General features: G+C 45.0%; 1 protein-coding gene across 2 annotated transcripts in view; it reads right to left on the minus strand.

Moving 5' to 3' along the window:
* Positions 1 to 18,604, minus strand: part of GUCY1A2 (guanylate cyclase 1 soluble subunit alpha 2) — a 295,427-nt gene that overhangs the window by 21,001 nt on the left and 255,822 nt on the right. The window lies entirely within an intron of this gene.

Raw genomic sequence — 18,604 nt, forward strand, 5'->3', positions numbered from 1 at the left:
TAGGTCATTGAATACTAAGATATAGCTACAATTATGTTATAGCCAAGATACAAATATTGTTATATTTTCAAGTATCTGTTTAGTTAGTTATGGTATAAAACGCTGGCTGAAGAAATTGCAGGAGGTTTCTGCTTTCTGTCCCGAAGGACAAGCTAATGTCAGAAACATAACCCCTTCTTAGCCATAAAACCATGTTTATTACCCTCAGTACTATACAAACTCAGAAAATTGTAACTCTAAGCACCTTGACTCAAGAGCAAACAAACCATGTAAAACATTCATGTTTTAGGGGGAAAAACTGATTGCACAAAGGAATACAGGTTTGAGTTATCAGAGCAATAAGTCAAGAGGTAAAGTGGGTCTCTATCAACCCGCACGCTTTTGCAAGAAAAACCTCTTTGCTTAGGTCTTTAAAACTTTAGAGAAAAGATACTGGAAATACTTTAAACCTACTCTTTATTTCATAAATGTTGACATGGCAAACACTTTGGCGAAATGCATACCTGCAAATATGTTAGCTAAATGCAAAACTCTTAATATAATTTCCTAATGTCATTTCTATGTAAATGGTAAAAAGCTTTTATGTACCAAACATGGATTCTAATAACCTAAACTAATTACTAATGTAATAAGCCATTTACGTATAGAATACTTATATTAATGGGAAATTAAGTAATTGCTGGTAATTCTCAAGCAACTCCCTCACCTAACTCAGGAAGATGAAGAATCATCTCTCCAAAATTGTTATAAAGAATCAGCAACTTCTTTAACAATTATTAAGTTAAAGATTTTTAAAAATTATTTAATTTTAAAGGATTGTTTTGAGAACTAAAATCATTTCTATAAATAATAGGAATGTTTGGACTTTTTGAAAACAGAATTTAATTTCCTGATGAACTCGAATAAAATTGAAGGAATAGCTCTGAAAATGGATTGAGTAAAGAGAAGGTAAACTCTTAACTTTAAAGGGTTATCTGGAATGTTCCTGCCACAAAAATAACAGGCAATTTGAAATGTTTCATTTTCTTTAAACAGATGACAGTCAGGAGATGAAGGTGCCAGCTAAGACAACCTTAAAAAGCATGAAGCCAATGAAAGAGTGACAACCAACCTGGAATCTAAACAAAGCCAAAAGAGTTCTGTTTTTATATAATTTCACGGAGTGAAAAAGGAAAAGACTATTAAAAACCCTGCAGTGACCACTCCTCACACAGATACACCCTCTGTTACCCTGTTTAAACAGCAAGCAATTCACAATTCATCCTGTCCATTTCTACAACAAAGCTACTACACAGACAGCAAGAACAGAGAAGACACAAGAAGAAACCATCCAAGGAAAAGTTCCCCAAAACTTCAACATAGATTGGTGAGAGTGCTTACTTTGCCCATCTATAAACTGTCTTATTATTAAGACCAAAAGGAAATTCCAAATGAAATTATTTTGCCCATCTATATCCAAGATTGGCTACAAAATAATTTGTGGGAATCAGATCTTGGTCTCAACTTACCAAGAGAAAAGTGCCCCATGAAAGGCTGGTCCATTCTTAAAGGTGTAATCTCTGCTAAAAGCACTCCAAAGAGAAGCATACAGAAGAAATTGTAACAGAAGTAATCAGTTTATAATTTGTGTTGTTTTCTTTAATTTCTCCCCTTTCTTTAATAATAAAATAGTCATGGTAAATAATTGCGCTTATTTTGCTAGGTCTCAGTCATGGGGTTGGATAAGGTATGTAAAAGTAACCCTGTGACTGCAATAGTAGAAGTCACACCATTGAGCTGGCAGTGAAAGAAACAATTTGAGGTGGCCTATCATTTCTTGTTTCTCTAAACTAAAGACTTTTAATATTTTCTATTTGTGAGCTGGGCTCTGCCATAGTGGCGGCCAACATCTGAGCAGCCCATTTCTGTGGGTAGAAAAGGAAATTCTGCATGCGCATTAATTTCTGCAAAATTCTGCATTGCACAATGGCACAGAATTCCCCCAGCAGTAATCTACTTTCCTGTAGCTATGGCCACTATGCCCCAGGCAAGAAGGGGCAATGGTACAGACGTGCCTATACTGGCTTTTTGTCATCTGAGGTTTCCTCCCATAGCACAGAAATCCTCAGCTGGCCAGAACTGCAAGCCTTGTGGCCCCTTTGTCAAATGACTTTCCTCAAATAAGTTATTGATATAGAAGATATAGTCCCAGAAAAATAAAGAAGTCTAGCACTCCTCCCATCCCCTGCCCCAAGACTGAGTGGGAAGAGAGAGAGTAGTAGGTAACTCCAAGGAAGAATTTTAACAACCACCATCATCACAACAGCTCAGACTTGTTCTATAAATCATCTTCCTGTTATATTCAAGCTAACAAAGACAGTGAAGAAAGTGGAATTCAGCCTTGCAGGGTTTTGAAGAACATTACATTGGAGTCATGGTGAATTCTTAGAAATAAGAAAGCAGCTTGTGCCCCTTTCCCTGCCAGGATATTTATTATCTCTCTGAAAGCCTTATCCAAAGCCCACTGAAGTCAACTGAAAGAATCCCATTGGCTCCAGTGGGCTTTGGAACAGGTTCTATATTCCCTTCTCTTATTATTCCCAAAACTTAGTCATGGGAAGCTGTAAAAGGAATACTGCTCCAGGTAAATTTTCCAGGCTTCCCAGCACATTCTAAAACTTTCCCCTTGTCCTGAAATCCCAGAATGTCTATTATCATGGCACACAAGCTGCCCTTTGTTTGGGTTTTGTCTGAAGGATGGATCTCTGCTCTAACTACTTCCTATGTGCATCTGAAGGCATTTTCCTTCCATTGCTTTAGAATCAGGCTGGTTACAAATCTAACCATGTTTTTGCCTTCAGCCTCTGCTATGGTGCTTGTTATCTGGTGGTTTGCGTGTCATGATCTGTTTTCCAACTCTTCAATTCTATGATCAAAATACTATAATCTTTTCTGAATTTCTTAAAAGCCTGTGCTGGCCTCTACAGAGGAGACTTTCTCCTTTAATTTCAGCAATGCTTGCAGTAAGTGTTCCTAGCTTTAAATCTACTGGTTTAATAGATTGCAGGAACTTTTCTCTGGCCCACAGATTTCCCGCCCAGATTTCTGCAAGCAGTAGCAGCTCTTGGAATATTCTCAGAGTGAAATCTGCAAGCTCCCTCTGCTCAATCCTTGCTGAATTCTGTATATTCACTGAAAAGCACGTGGCTTTGTTGAAGTCAAGGGCTTCCTGCCTTGGAGTCATTTTAACTTTATGGGTGATTTGTGTAGTCCCAATGACCTTTCACTTGTGGTTTTAAATTTAAAAAAATGGTGCTTTTAAAATATTAATGTAGAAATGAGCAGATTCGAGCTGGGAGAAAATCAGTAGTGGTATATCTTGCATCTTGTGTTGCCATTTGGGCCTTGATCTTTGCAATTTACTATGCTGTGTTTAACCTGGGTTAATGAACACCCATGTGCAGGACGGGGGCCTTACACCTGTGCAAAGTGGGTGAGAAATGTTACAATTTTGAGTGTCAATGATGGCACAAGGTGCAAAGAAATGAAGAATCAAGCTCCAGAAGTTATGAGCTGGTGCAAGTTGCTGGAAATTGCAAGTGGAACCAATAGGAGGGTGTTAAAAAGTGTAAGAATTAGCCTCACCAGTTTGAAACTTATTTGTTTCTTTAAAAAAAGAATAAAACTAGACCCTCTAAGCCACCATTACTCCTCTCCTGATCCTGAGGATAGACACTGGTCTCCAGCAGAAGCTAAAGGAGCCACAAAACTATTTAATTTAATACCAACTGGAACTGTCCCCTAGGGATGTTCTACCAGCCCAGGACCAGCAGGGCACGCTACATTTCAGCTCTGCCCTATAAAACCCCCTGTGCCAAAGTGGAGGTGGGTGGATAAGGCCAGCTACATGCCTTTGCCCTATTTGAGAATTCAGGACTTCTCAGTCACTTAGCTGAGACAGCTTTCAGGACCCTCTGTGCTGACAAAGGAGCACAAAAGTGACTTAACCAGAGTTGAAAATCTGGCCCATGGCCTCAGAAAATGCAACTATTTCCTTATTCCTTTACGTAATGTGTGGCCTAAATCAGTGAGAGAAGAGTCATGCACTGAACTGTTGCTTAGATAAGACATTGCTTCAGGTTCTGAAAGTTAAGCCAAGAACTCCTCCTTTAATGTACACACACGAAAAAGAAAGTCAGAAGCAATGTTTGACCCATGGAGCCCCCCCACCTCAGCTTGGGAAGTGAATGAGATACAAAGAGAGAATGAGATACAAAGAGAGAATGAGTAGCAGGGATGACACTTTGGTGACATCTGAAGAAACCAGCATGGCTGAGATGTGGTTTCTAACTCCTTTTTTAATTTGGATTCTACAGTTGTGCTATTTTGCAGCCCACAGGTGTTCATAGAATCATAGAATATCAGGGTTGGAAGAGACCTCAGGAGGTCATCTAGTCCAACTCCCTGCTCAAAGCAGGACCAATCCCCAACTAAATCACTGTTAATATCATTGTAATAGTTTTGTTACTAACCCCAATTGGGCAAATGAATCTTTTTTAGAATGTAAAAGTAGAATAAGTGGCATAAACTGCAACTTAAAAAGATTTTCACTAGAATGTGGTGCAGAAGAATATTTCCTGCCACGGTGTCTTGGCAGTTGGAATGTTATCCAAATAAAGGACATTTGGACAATTTCCAAGAGCAAGAGGTTAATAAAAATAAGTCACATAATGTAGGACTGTGCAGTATATCAAGAGTCATAGTTGTGCATAAATTACCAAATAGCTGTATCGGGATTAGGTGATTAGTCACCAGTCACCCTGACACCACTAATATCCACTGGGCGTTTTACTGAGTCCAAGTCGCAGTGCTGGCTCTGTGAGTCTGATAGCACAAACCATTCCTTCAACTGGCAGTTTAAATTCTACATAAAACTATTCTAGCCCCAGCATGTGTCATACTGATGGGGCTGAGGTTGATATACAACCTCAGTGGTTCGGCAACATCTATTTACCGACTCTTCTGAAAATACCCCAATGCATTTCTCCCTGCTCTCCCTTTTATTGTACAAAATGCTTTTACAGAAGGATTTTAATAGATGAAGATGCTGGGTGCCACTCAAGTACCTGGGTACATACAACACCCAGGTTGATGTTTAGACCTGATCACACAAGTGCTCATGTGAGTTGCTCAGGACTGGTCCCTAATTCTTTTAGCAAAGCTTTTGATATAGTCTCCCACAGTATTCTTGCCAGCAAGTTAAAAAAGTACGGATTGGATGAATGGACTATAAGGTGGATGGAAAGCTGACTAGATTGTCAGGCTCAATGGGTAGCGATCAACGGCTCGATGTCTAGTTGGCAGCTGGAAACAAGCGGAGTGCCCCAGAGCTTGGTCCTGGGGCCAGTTTTGTTCAACATCTTTATTAATGATCTGGATGATGGGATGGATTGCACCCTCAGCAAGTTTGCAGATGACACTAAGCTGCAGGGAGAGGTAGATATGCTGGAAGTTAGGGATAGGGTCCAGAGTGACCTAGACAAATTGGAGGATTGGGCCAAAAGAAATCTGATGAGGTTCAACAAGGACAAGTGCAGAATCCTGCACTTAGGAAGGAAGAATCCCATGCACCATTACAGGCTGCCGATTGACTTGCTAAGCAGCAGTTCTGCAGAAAAGGACCTGGGGATTACAGTGGATGAGAAGCTGAATATGAGTCAGTAGTGTGCCCTTTGCCAAGAAGGCTAATGGCATTTTGGGCTGCATTATTAGGAGCATTGCCAGCAGATTGAGGGAAGTGATTATTCCCCTCCATTTGGCACTGGTGAGGCCACATCTGGAGTATTGCATCCAGTTTTGGGCCCCCCACTACAGAAAGGATGTGGACAAATTGGAGAGGGTCCAGCGGAGGGCAACGAAAATGATCAGGGGTCTGGGGCACATGACATACGAGGAGTGGCTGAGGGAACTGGGCTTGTTTAGTCTGCAGAAGAGAAGAGTGAGGTGGGATTTGATAGCAGCCTTCAACTACCTGAAGGGGGGTTCCAAAGAGGATGGAGCTCGGCTGTTTTCAGTGGTGGCAGATGACAGAACAAGGAGCAATGGTCTCAAGTTGCAGTGGGGGAGGTTTAGGTTCGATATTAGGAAACACTATTTCACTAGGAGGGTGGTGAAGCACTGGAATGGGTTACCTAGGGAGGTGGTGGAATCTCCATCCTTAGAGGTTTTTAAGACCCAGCTTGACAAAGCCCTGGCTGGGATGATTTGGTTGGGGTTGGTCCTGCTTTGAGCAGGGGGTTGGACTAGCTGACCTCCTGACATCTCTTCCAATCCTAATCTTCTATGATTCAGCTTGGTCCCCCTATTGATGTGGAGGCAGAATTCCTCAAACATTCATTCATAGTTTAATATCCTTGGCAGTTTCTCCTCCTAATCTGAAATTCTCCTGATCTGTTTAAATTCTTCCCCCCTAAAAAGCAGCTGTCACTAAACTACTAGAAGCGTTGCTGCCATTGCCCAGAAATACATTGTGTTTGGGAATACATTATTCTGCTTGGAAACATTTTTTCTAAATTTAGCTTCCCCAATTTTATGTAAAGGCATCAGCATGAAAACAGAATAACTCTTGTTTTAAGAATTACTTTGCTCCTTTTGATTATTCATCATGGGAAACAGGAAGCATTTGAAAGACTGGGTGTTTTTGTAAATGAACATGTGGTGGGGGTCAACACAGACAGGGCTTTAGGGAAACCCTTAAATGCATCTTCCTTGAAGCTTTTCTAAATATCCATTTTCTTATACAGTAGGTAGAGCCATAGTGATAGAGTAACAAGATTTCAAAGACTATTTGGCAGGAAGTTTAGGTACATCTTCAGCTGTGAGTCCTTAAAGACCCATTAATGTGGTTTCATCTACAACTATTTGAATGCAAATCTACGGCCACCATTTCTTTTCCCAGTTAATTAGTGCAGATATTTGATGAGAGGCATGGCGTGGATAGCCGAGCGCATGACTTTTGCTGGGACACTACCTCCTCCTGTGGTCTTGGGTAAGCAACCGGAAACTGAGGCAGAAAGGGCTCAGCCTCAACATTTGCTGCTTTCAGTTAGTGTGTACAACATTCCAATTTAGAAGTCAGGTTGATAGAAAAATACAACTGCTGGTGAGTCATCCTTTTGAGTCTGCTTAATCTCCTTCTCTCAGTAACTATTCCCCATGTGTAGATCTTCCTTCTGTAGGAAATCAGAGGGTTTCATTACTTGCTACAGAGTACCTGGATAATTATAATTCTATCAAAACTAGAGAAGACTGTGTAAAAATTCAGAGGGAGCTAACAAAGCTCTGTGGAGGGGAAGCAACATGACAGATCAAACTGATCTGGGGTAAAATTTTCAAAAGTACCCAAGGCTTAGAGTTTTAAAGATACTTAGACATCTAGTATCAGAAGGGTAGCCGTGTTAGTCTGGATCTGTAAAAGCGGCAAAGAGTCCGGTGGCACCTTATAGACTAACAGACGTATTGGAGCATGAGCTTTCGTGGGTGAATACCCACTTCGTCGGATGCATGTAGCGGAAATTTCCAGAGGCAGGTATAAATATGCAAGCAAGAATCAGGCTAGGGATAACGAGGTAGTTCAATCAGGGAGGATGAGGCCCTCTTCTAGCAGTTGAGGTGTGAACACCAAGGGAGGAGAAACTGCTTTTATAGTTGGCTAGCGATTCATAGTCTTTGTTTAATCCTGAGCGGATGGCGTCTAGACATCTAGTGATGCAGATAGCCACCCAACAGGTATTTCAAAAATTCCTAGTTGCACAACTCCCACTGAAATCAATGGGAATTAGATGCCCCGTGGGATTTTCAAAAGCCTGAGGCCTGAATGCGCAAAAAGGAGTTAGAGGTTACACCTTTTAGGCACCTAGAAAATTACTGAAATTCACATGGAGGGTAAAAACCTACTGCTGTTACCAGTTGCTCAATCAGCTCAATTGCTAGAGGTTTGTGCTGTGCATCTAAACATCCCAACCTTAATTCTGGCATTTCCTAACTTTGGAGTGCTTGACTCTGAAACCTTAATAATGTTCTTTTAATGTGGCTTTTTTTTTGTATTTCATTAGCCAGATAAATAGATCATTCTGTACATTTTATAGGATCAATATACACATGTATGTAAACATGCACGTATCCAGCTGCTAGCTGATGTGATTATAAATAAAGCGTCCTCTGTGAGCAGGCTGTCCTCAAACTGTCTACTCCTCATTTTTTATGCCTTCCTCTGTAGCATCTGGTATTCGTCACTGACAGACAGGATACTGTACTTCATGGATGACTGGTCTGATACGACATGGCAAGTCCTTTGTTCCAATGTGAATTCAAGTGACAGATCATTACTGTACCCAGTCAGAAGTATGTCTAAAGTACAACTGATGAGGATGCTAATTTTCTTTTGTAATGTTCAGAATGGATCCATTTTGTCCAAAATGTTAGTGATTTTGGCCTCCTACTACAATGTGGAAAGATTCTTTGGATTCAGAATACTTACACTGAGCTAAGAATATCTGGTTCTAATTCTTTTGACATTTTACCCTATGGTTTTGGCATTGATGAAGTGGTCTTGGTATTTTTCCTTCTTGCAGCTCAATTGTAACGTATTTCCAAAAGGGACAATGTCCTGTGTTTTGCTTTTGTTATAGGACATAATGTACATCACAGGGAGTGCAGTATAGCACCTGATAAATGCCCACCTCCGGCTTTGCAATATTACTATTTGTATTTCCCATTAATCTGGTGAGGAGGATCCTGCTGTTCCTATACACTGCAGCTCAGCAGCTAGTAGGTCTGCTGTCTGTTTTAGAGCATTAGGAAAAAGTATAACAGCTTGGCAATATCTCAGAACACTGTACATGCACCATCTTGAGGAACCGACAGATGTAAAACTAAAGAATACTGTAAAACCTATCAGAAATGGCATTTGATTAACCTGAAAAAGCTCTTGAAAGAATCAAAGTGCCTGATCATTCAGCAGAGAGCACCTTGTGGTAAACAATTTTACAGCATTTAATAGAGATTAAATAAATCAATAGATTTCTACAAAAATGAATCTGGCTTCTATTCAAATTCCTCGACAAGCCTATATAATTTAAGAGAGAAATATATCCTTTCCACACTTTCTTTAACTATTTATAGCATGGATTATTTTATATAAAATTCTATAGGATGGTTAAAAAATTCTATACAAATTATAAGTTTTCTACTAAATTCTGTAGGCCTTTTCCATAATGAGTGTATATGTGTGTGTTGGGAAAAGCAGTGCAGAAGAAAGGAGGCGGGGGAAAGGTAAATTATTTTTAAATGCAGTAATCTGTAAAATAGGAATAATGATGCTTACCCTCTTTTGTTAAATGCTTTGAGATCCCCAGAGGAAAGGCATTTTATGGTAATATTATTAGACAGATAAACAGGATAAAGGTAGGTATATTATAGTACTATTATGTAAACAACCACCACATTAAGGCTGTAAACAATAAATAAACACAGAATTAATCTATTTTACATGCTGCAGAAGGGACCCATGAAACCACAGATTGTGTTTGCTTCCAGAGTATGGAAAATAGGGAGTTTTTATTCATTCAAGCAAAATTAAGGAATGAGCCCAGACTAGACAGTTTATTGAAGGAACAGGGGACTGTGGTATTTTCCTTCAATACCTTTTCCAACTCTGATGTAGACAAACACTTGGGTCCTGTACTCCCTAAGCAATCCCTATTGATTACACTGGGAGGTTTGCTGGCGCTGTCCCAGTGTTTCCAATCAGGATCTATTGGTGATGATCAGGGATTCAGATCAAACTGGGGTCTTCAGCCCTTCAGAACATTTTGAAAGGGCTAACTGAGACAAAAGCGAGAAAACAAGATGTTTTGAGCAGAAATGAGCTTTTATTCCTAACAGATTCAAAGGCAACCTTTGTTAAGTCCTGCTGTCTTACAACTTTGAGTTCTTTCCAGACAGGTGTAATTGGAGCAAGGCTGCCCAAGGTTCACTGCTGTTGCTAGGCAACAGCAAATGTTATATTTATATTTTTAAACTCTGGTTCTTACACAGGCAGATTATGGACTCAAAAGGAAACATCTGAAGCCAATAAAGGCCTTTTAAAAATGGAATTATATTTTGGGAGCTGATGACTGTTTATATTATACAATGTTATATTATCATTTGGAAGCTGAAGAGCGTTAGACACATTGTCAGTACCCGACTGCTTCGTAAGTACAAAAAAAGTGGGGCAGAATTTCCATAGCGGGGCACAGGAAGTTACAAATACCTCATGAGGAATGGCAGTAATTTTAAACTGATATAAAGATGAAAACCCAGTTCATTTTCATACCATTTTCTGTTGTTGTTTTTTAAAGAACTACATTTTTAAACAACAACAAAAATATTAGTTCTATTCATCAACACAGCAATATAGCAAGAATGGAAGTATCTGATGTGGAATTGCACGTGCAGATCCTATTAAACAGAAAGTTACTCACAACCATCCTGGATTATTATTATTTTTATTGGTATTACTGTATTAAGTTCAAGTTCCTAGGGCCCTGCATAACTCTGCCCCTTCCAACTTATCTGTCATCGATTCTTTTTGTATCACTCACTGCCCCTTCAACTCTCAGTGATACTCCATTTGTTGACTTCCAAAACATTGTCTAACTATCCTCCACACTAACTGCTACGTGTGGAAAATCTTTCTCAAGTGAGTTATAGCTCACTCTTCTCTGCAGCCATCTCTGCTTTTCACCTGCTGATCCAAGGACAGGCGGTGTTTACCCATGACATGACGGTCAGATTCTTGAGAGGGCTCGAGAGACTCTTCCTGCAGGTCCGGGCTCCTGTCCTGCAGTGGGATCTTAATTTGGTCATCTCTAGGCTTACTGACCCACCCTTTCGACCACTGGGGTCCTGCTCCCTTTCCCACCTGTCATGGAAGGTTGTGTTCCTTGTGGCAGTGACGTCGGCAAGATGAGTCTCTGAAATTAAAGCCCTGACCTCAGAACCGCTGTTTATCTACAATTGGGTAAACAGAACAGTAACACTAAAGAAATATCTTCACATTTCCATCAGAGAAGTTATACTGAGGGCCAGAGTTTTATGCTAGTGTAAACTGGGCATATCTCCAGTGGAATCAATCATTACCCTTTGCTATGATGATTTACATTGGCTGAGGATCTTGTCTTATGGCTTCAAAACTTTTACTTCTTAAAATATGTTGTTCACTCCTTATTCCAGCCAGAAGAGTGGCATTACTAGGCAAGACAAAGTTGTGAATAAGTAGAGCAAAAAATTAAATGAAACTTTAACTCTGTCTGATTCAGAGGATAAAGTTATCTTTATTGTCAATATTTAAGCGACAACCCTGAGGAAAAGACAGTTACCTTTTCCGTAACTGGTGTTCTTCAAGATGTGTTGCTCATGTCCTTTCCATATTAGGTCCATTCCATTTTAGGTGTGTGTGCTCGCCACATGCACCAGTAGTTTTTCCCTCAGCAGTATCCATAGGAGACCGGCTCTGGTGCCCTCTGGAGTGGCGCCCGCATGGCATGGCATAAGGGGTGCCGCCAGTTCCCTCCACCCTCAGTTCCTTCTTGCCGGAAACTCCAACAGTGGAGAAGGAGGGTGGGTTGTGGAATGGACATGAGCAACACATCTCGAAGAACACCAGTTATGGAAAAGGTAACCGTCTTTTCTTCTTTGAGTGCTTGCTCATGTCCATTCCATATTAGGTGACTCCCAAGCAGTACCCCTGGAGGTGGGTAGGAGTTCACGGACATGTAGATTGCAACACAGCTCTGCCAAATCCAGCATTGTCCCGGGCTTGCTGAGTGATGGCATAAGGAGCTGTGAACGTGTGGACAGAGGACCATGTTGTGGCTTTACAGATGTCCTGGATAGGGATGTGCACCAGGAAGGCCGCTAAAGATGCCTGCACTCTAGTTGAGTGAGCTCTGACAATTGGTGGCGGCGGAACCCCCACCAGGTTGTAACAGGTCCTTATGCACGAGATGATCCAATTGGAAGTCCTGTGTGAGGACAGGGGAAGGCCCTTCATCCTATCTGCCATAGCGATGAAGAGCTAAGTTGATTTACAGAAAGGCTTGGTATGTTCTAAATAAAAAGCCAAGGCCCTTCAGATGTCCAGTGCATGAAGACGTCTCTCTTCACTGGTCTTGTGCTGTTTCGGACAGAACACCAGGAGGAAGATGGCCTGGCTCATATGGAAGGTAGATACCACCTTCGGCAGGAAGACCAGTGGGGCCACAGCTGAACCTTGTCTTTGTAGAAGACCGTGTACAGCGGTTCTGAGGTCAAGGCTTTAATTTCAGAGACTCATTTCGCCGATGTCACTGCCACAAGGAACGCAACCTTCCATGACAGGTGGGAAAGGGAACAGGACCGCAGCAGTTCAAAGCGTGGGCCAGTAAGTCTAGAGAGGACCAAATTAAGATCCCACTGCGGGACAGGAGCCCGGACCTGCAGGAAGAGTCTCTCGAGCCCTCTCAAGAGTCTGACTGTTATGTCATGGGTAAACACCGCCTGTCCTTGGATCAGCAGGTGAAAAGCAGAGATGGCCGCAAGATGCCCTTTAATGGAAGAGTGAGCCAGGCCCTGGTTCCTCAAATGGAGCAGGTAGTATGTATGGAAGAATGCGAGGGAGAGATCCCACGTTTGGACGCCCAGCAGGAAAACCTCGTCCACTTGGCCAGGTAAGTCAATCTGGTTGAGGGCTTCCTACTCCCCAGGAGGACCTACTGGACTCCTTTCGAACAGGCCCGCTCCTCCAGGTTTAACCACATAGCATCCATGCCGAGAGGTGGAGGGACTCAACGTTGGGGTGTAAGAGCCGACCCTGGTCCGGTGACAGCAGGTCCAGGCAATTGGGCAGGGGTCAGGGAGGGTCCACTGACAAGTTCATGAGCATGCTGAACCAGTGCTGGTGAGGCCATGCTGGGGCAATCACATCAACCTGCACTTTATCTCTCTTGATCTTTGCCAGGGCCCTGATGATGAATGGAATTGGAGGGAACACATACATCAGGCTCCCTGATTACGACAGGAGGAAGGCATTGGAGAGGGAGCCCTTGCTCAGACCTTGCCAAGAACAAAACTGGTGGCATTTCCTGTTCTGTCTGGTAGCGAACAGGTCCACTCGGGAAGTTCCCCACCTTTGGAAGATCATACAGGAGTGACCACTGGTGGTGACAGGAGAAGCTCCTGCTGAGCTGGTCCACCAGCATATTCTTGACACCGGGAAGGTGACCAGCTTCCAGATGGATTCCATGACTGATACAGAAGTTCCATAGACAGAGTGCTTCTTGACATAGAGCCAACTAGCACGTTCCCCCTTGTCTGTTGATGTAGAACATTGAGGCTGTGCTGTCTGTCAGGACTCATACCACCTTGCCCAACAGGCGTGGCAGGAACAATCTGCATGCCAGCTGGACTGCTCAGAGCTCTTTGACGTTTATGTGCAACTTTGCCTTCTCCAGGGACCACATCCCCTTTGCCTGGAGGTCGCCAAGATATGTACCCCAGCCGAGGTCCAAGGCATCTGACACCAACTCGATGGAGTGAGGGGGGTTGTTGACTGGAACTCTCCAGGACTGTCCTGCGGTCGGTCCACCATTGCAGCAAGGGGAGTATTGCCTGGGGAATGGTAACCATCTTTACCAGGGTGTCTCGGGACTGGGAAAAGACTGTCCCCAGCCATTGTTGCAGGAGCATTCGGAGCCTGGCATGGTAGATCATCTAAGTGCATGCTGTCATGTGACCCAGCAGGCACAGACAGACCCTGGGTGTAGTCAGAGGGAACATGGAGACTACCGCGATAAGGTCCGTCAACATGTGGAACCTTTCTAGCGGAAGGAACACTCTGGCGCAGGTCGAGTCAAGGACTGCTCTGATGAACTCCATCCTCTACACCGGCACTAACATTGACTTTTTGTCGTTTACCAATAGGCCCAGAGGGTGGCACATGGCTTGAAGCACCATGATATCTCTTTGGACTTGAGACCTGGAGCTGCCCTTAATTAGCCAGTCATCGAGGTATGGGTAGATCTGGATACCCCGGTGCCTGAGATAAGCCACTACCACCGACATGCACTTGGAAAACACTCTAGGTGCTGTCACTAGGCCGAACGGGTGGACCACAAACTGGTAGTAGAAGCGTCTGTGTCCTTGAAAGATCGCTATGTGGAAGTATGCATCCTTCAAGTCGAGGATGGCATACCAGTCGCCCGGATACAGGGAAGGGATAATAGAAGCCAGGGAAACCATGAGAAACTTTAACTTCTTTAGGTACTTGTTGAGGTCTTGCAGGTCCAGGATAGGCTGCAGACTGCTCTTAGCCTTTAGGATAAAAAAGTACCGGGAATAGAACCCCTTGTTCCAGTATTCGAGAGGAACTTCCTCCACCGCCCCTAGCTGTAGCAACCCCTTTTCCTTCTGTGTGAGGAGACTCTCATGAGAGGGGTCCCTGAAGAGGGTTGCGAAAAGCGGAGGGGGAGGGAAGAGGGTGTAGAAAGGAACTGGAAGGTATAACCCTGCTCCACTGGGCTGAGGACCCATCGGTCTGAGGTTATAACAATCCAAGCAGGGAGGAAAAGGGAAAGGCAGTTGGAGAACACTAGGACAGATGGATCCGGGGAACAGACTGGTAGGTTGCCCTCCGGCAGACCTTCAAAATGACCACTTGGCCCCTTGCTTGGCATGGGTTGAGCCCGACTGGGCAGAAGGTGGAGGCAGGTGGCTCAGATGGTGCTTGTAGCCCTTGGCTCATTTGTGGGGCTGGTCCTGCTGAGGCTGGCTTCCCTGGCCCTGAGGCTGCTGTGGTTTGAACCGCTTACGCACCGGGACTGGGACGTAGAGACCCAGGCTGGTGCGGGAGTCCTTGAGGTTATGCAACTTGCTGTCTGTTTGCTCCATAAATAGGGCTTGGCTGTCAAAGGGCAAGTCCTGCATTGACTGCTGAGCCTCAGAGGACAACCCAGAGAGGAGCAGCCAGGAGGGTCGCCACATGGAGATAGCGGAAGCCATGGTGCAGGTAGAAGCATCAGCGGCGTCTGACACCTCCTGGAGTGCCACCCTGGCTGTGGTCGTGCCCTCATTGAGGATCACTCGAAACTCCTTGGAAGCTTCGGGGAGCGACCCTTCAAACTTGGCCATGGCTTACCACATATTGAAGTCATATCGGCCAAGGAGGGCTTGGTGGTTGGCCACTCTCAGCTGAAGGCTGGAAGATGAATAAACCTTACATCCACAGAGATCCAGCCTCCTTGAGTCTCTGTTTTTGGGGGTGGCCCCGGGTTGTCCTTGCCTCCCTTTGTGGTTAACTGTCTCTACCACAAGGGAATTGGGGGCAGGGTGGGAGTATAAGTAATCAAACCCTTTGGTTGACACAAAGTACTTGTGTTTGCCCCTCTTAGAGACAGGGTCCATGGAAGAGGGGGTCTGCCACAGGGCATTAGTGACTTTGGAAACCCCTTCATGAAGGGGTAGGGCTACACTGGCAGGAGCCGAGGAGCAGAGGACGTCAAATAGGGAGTCCGAGGGCTCTTCCAGTTCCTTTGCCTTAAGCCCCGGGTTGGACGTGACCCTCTTCAAAAATTCCTGGTGTGCTTTGGGATCGTCTTGAGAAACTGGGTGTGGGGTCCCCATGATAGCCTCATCTGGTGACGACTAGGACAATGACAGTGCCGTGAGGACCTCTACTTCCATTTGTCCAGCAGCTTGCTCCCCTGGGTCCTCCTGAATCTGTGGGGTCTTACACCCTGAAGTCTCAAGCACCATAGGGGGATGGGATACTGAGGCTGCTGGCCTCTCCGAGGCTCCCGATGCTGTCTGGGCAGCCTGGGAGGATTGGGTGAACCCCCAAGGGTTCCACGGGTACCATGGCAGCAGCCACTGTGCCTATGGCCATAGGCCAGGTTTCGGTGCTGATGATACAGGCAGCACCGGAGGTACCAGGGCTTGTCCTGTGGTTAGGGAACCTCGCTCTGTGCTGGAGGTATAAACGGAGCCGTTGGTACCAGGCAACCAGGATCAGACAGAGTGGTGGCTCTTGTCCAACCAGGGCCAGTCACTGCATCCCAAAGCTGACCTGTCCTAGCGAGACGGGCATCTTGGTCAGGATCTCAGGGACTGACCACGTTCAGCAGATCTGTGTCAGAGACCTGGCAATTCATGCCTCACACTACTCGACCAGTACCAGGACGTCAAATGGGACCGGGAGCTAATATGGGCCAACTGTCAGGAGTATCTTCCCGAGTACTGTTAGGAAACGGGCGATGACAGCCCAGTGATCTCTGATCCTCAATCGGTCCCGTGATCAGTACTGGGCCCTTTAAGATAGCTGGGGCCAGACCGGGAGTTCTTGCTGGGTGGCGCATGCCTCAGAGGGTCTGTGCCAATCTACCAGAGAACAAGGGTGTAAGTCAGTCAAGTGACTTACTGGTATGCTGGGGCCAGCTCTGGCCCCGGAAGCGGTGGGGCCTAGGGTGGAAGGGGCAGGGTTGAGGGGGTCAGAGCCAGCCCCAGCCCACCCTGTAAGGTAAGTGCCCGCCCACCACCACCTGGGTAGCAGCAGCACCAGCCCGGGGCTCCAGGGGCTATTTAAAGGGCCCGGGGCTCTCCTCTTCTACTGCCCTGGACCTTTAAATAGCCGCTGGAGCCCTGGGGTAGCAGCGGGGCTCCAGCTGCCTCTGCCGCCCCGGTCCTTTAAATAGCTGCTGGAGCCCCACCGCTTCCCCAGGTAGAGGCAGGGGAGCCGCAGGCCCTTTAAATAGCCCCCAGAGCCCTGGAGAAGCGGCGGGGCTCCAGCGGCTATTTAAAGGACCGGGGCTGCAGAAGCAGCTGGAGCCCCCGCTACCCCAGGGCTCCGGGCGCTATTTAAAGGGCCCGCGGCTCCCCTGCTTCTACCGCCCCGCTCCTTTAAATAGCCGCCAGAGCCCTGGGGAAGCGGTGGGGCTCCAGCGGCTATTTAAAGGACCGGGGCGGCAGAGGCAGCTGGAGCCCTGCCCCTACCCTAGGGCTCTTGGGGCTATTTAAAGGGCCCAAAGCTCCCCTGCTTCTACCGCCCCAGCCCTTTAAATAGCCTCTGGAGTCCTTCAGCCACTACCCCAGGGCTCCAGCAGTGGGGCTCTGGAGGCAATTTAAAGAGCATGGGGCTCCAGCCACTGCTGGGAGCCCCAGGCCCTTTAAATTGCCCCCTGGGGAAGCTGGGCTGCCCCAGTACGCCATACCAGGGCGTACCGGCTTACTTTCACCTATGCCAGAGAGGTACGCCTCGAGTCCCTTAATCAGTGCCCCTTTGCAGAAATCAAAGAGGGCTCCGCTGAGCCTGCCTCTCTAATACTGAGGCGTGATGGCTTTGGGGGGGTGAGCTATGGTGAGACGTCCCTCTCGATGGGGAATGGTGCCGCTGAGGTGGGGATACATGCATAGGTCCCAGTAGGGGTTTTTCCCGAGACTGGGGTACTGCTGGAGCCGGTGTGGGCGGCACCAGGAGTGCCAGGATCTCCTGAGCTGCTTGAAGGGCTCCGGGCGTCCCTAAGCCTCTGACTGCCAAATGCTTGGACTGGATCACTTTATAATTGCCTTGTTCTGTTCACTCCCTCTGAAGCATCTGGCATTGGCCACTGTCAGAAGAAAGGATACTGGGCTAGATGGACCATTGGTCTGACCAGTATGGCCATTCTTATGTTCTTATTTTAATTACTCTTCATTATTTGTACTGTGTCAACAGCAGTCAAAATGGTGTTAAAGTGACTGAATATACAACAAAATATGGTTCCTAGTAGCATGTCCAATGTTTAACTAGGTTAGAAATTAGTAGAAAATGTATTTCTTTTAATTTTAATTTTATGTATTTTGTGGAACACATATGCTAAATATTTAATACTTATGGTGTTGACATTGCTCTGTTGCCATAAATGTTAATACAATATTGTATATTATAATAAATTAAAAAAATATACATACAATATTTTATAGAAATAGACAGAACATGTACCTTTGAAATATAAGACAAGCATAAGTTCAAAGGGTAGGCTATACTTTTCCAACATGAGGAACACACAAGCCAGCTTATATGCTCAGTGAAGTAAGGGTGAGTTCTGTAGAACTCTGTGGGTTAATTTCTGGCATTATCTTCATGGATATCAAGGCAAATCAACAACAAGCCAATTTAACCCTCTCAAGAAAGAGTCCACTGGAGAAGGCTGTGGAGGAAGAAAAACTTCCCCTTGTGGAGTGCCCTTCATGTTCTTGTCAGGATACAGGGGTTGCCTCCCCATTGTGGAAGAAGAAAAAGGCAATCTGGTCCCCAAGACCCTTCAAATCCTCTGTGAGCCACTCAGATATTTGGATGGGGCCAATCTAAAAACAAAACCCAAACATCCTCCACAAACTAGCAAAGGGAAAAAGGTTTGGGTATTAAAAATGATTTTCAAATGTCAAGGCAATTAAGTGAACTTCCTGTTTTCTTCTCACCATGGGTACTGTAAGGAAAAGGAATTAATTTTGTTCCGCAAAATCATTATTATTCATGCTATTTCAAAAAATTGTGGAAATGAACCCTAAT

This window comes from Chelonia mydas, chromosome 1 (genome assembly GCF_015237465.2).
Source record: "Chelonia mydas isolate rCheMyd1 chromosome 1, rCheMyd1.pri.v2, whole genome shotgun sequence".
NCBI classification, from domain to species: domain Eukaryota; kingdom Metazoa; phylum Chordata; order Testudines; family Cheloniidae; genus Chelonia; species Chelonia mydas.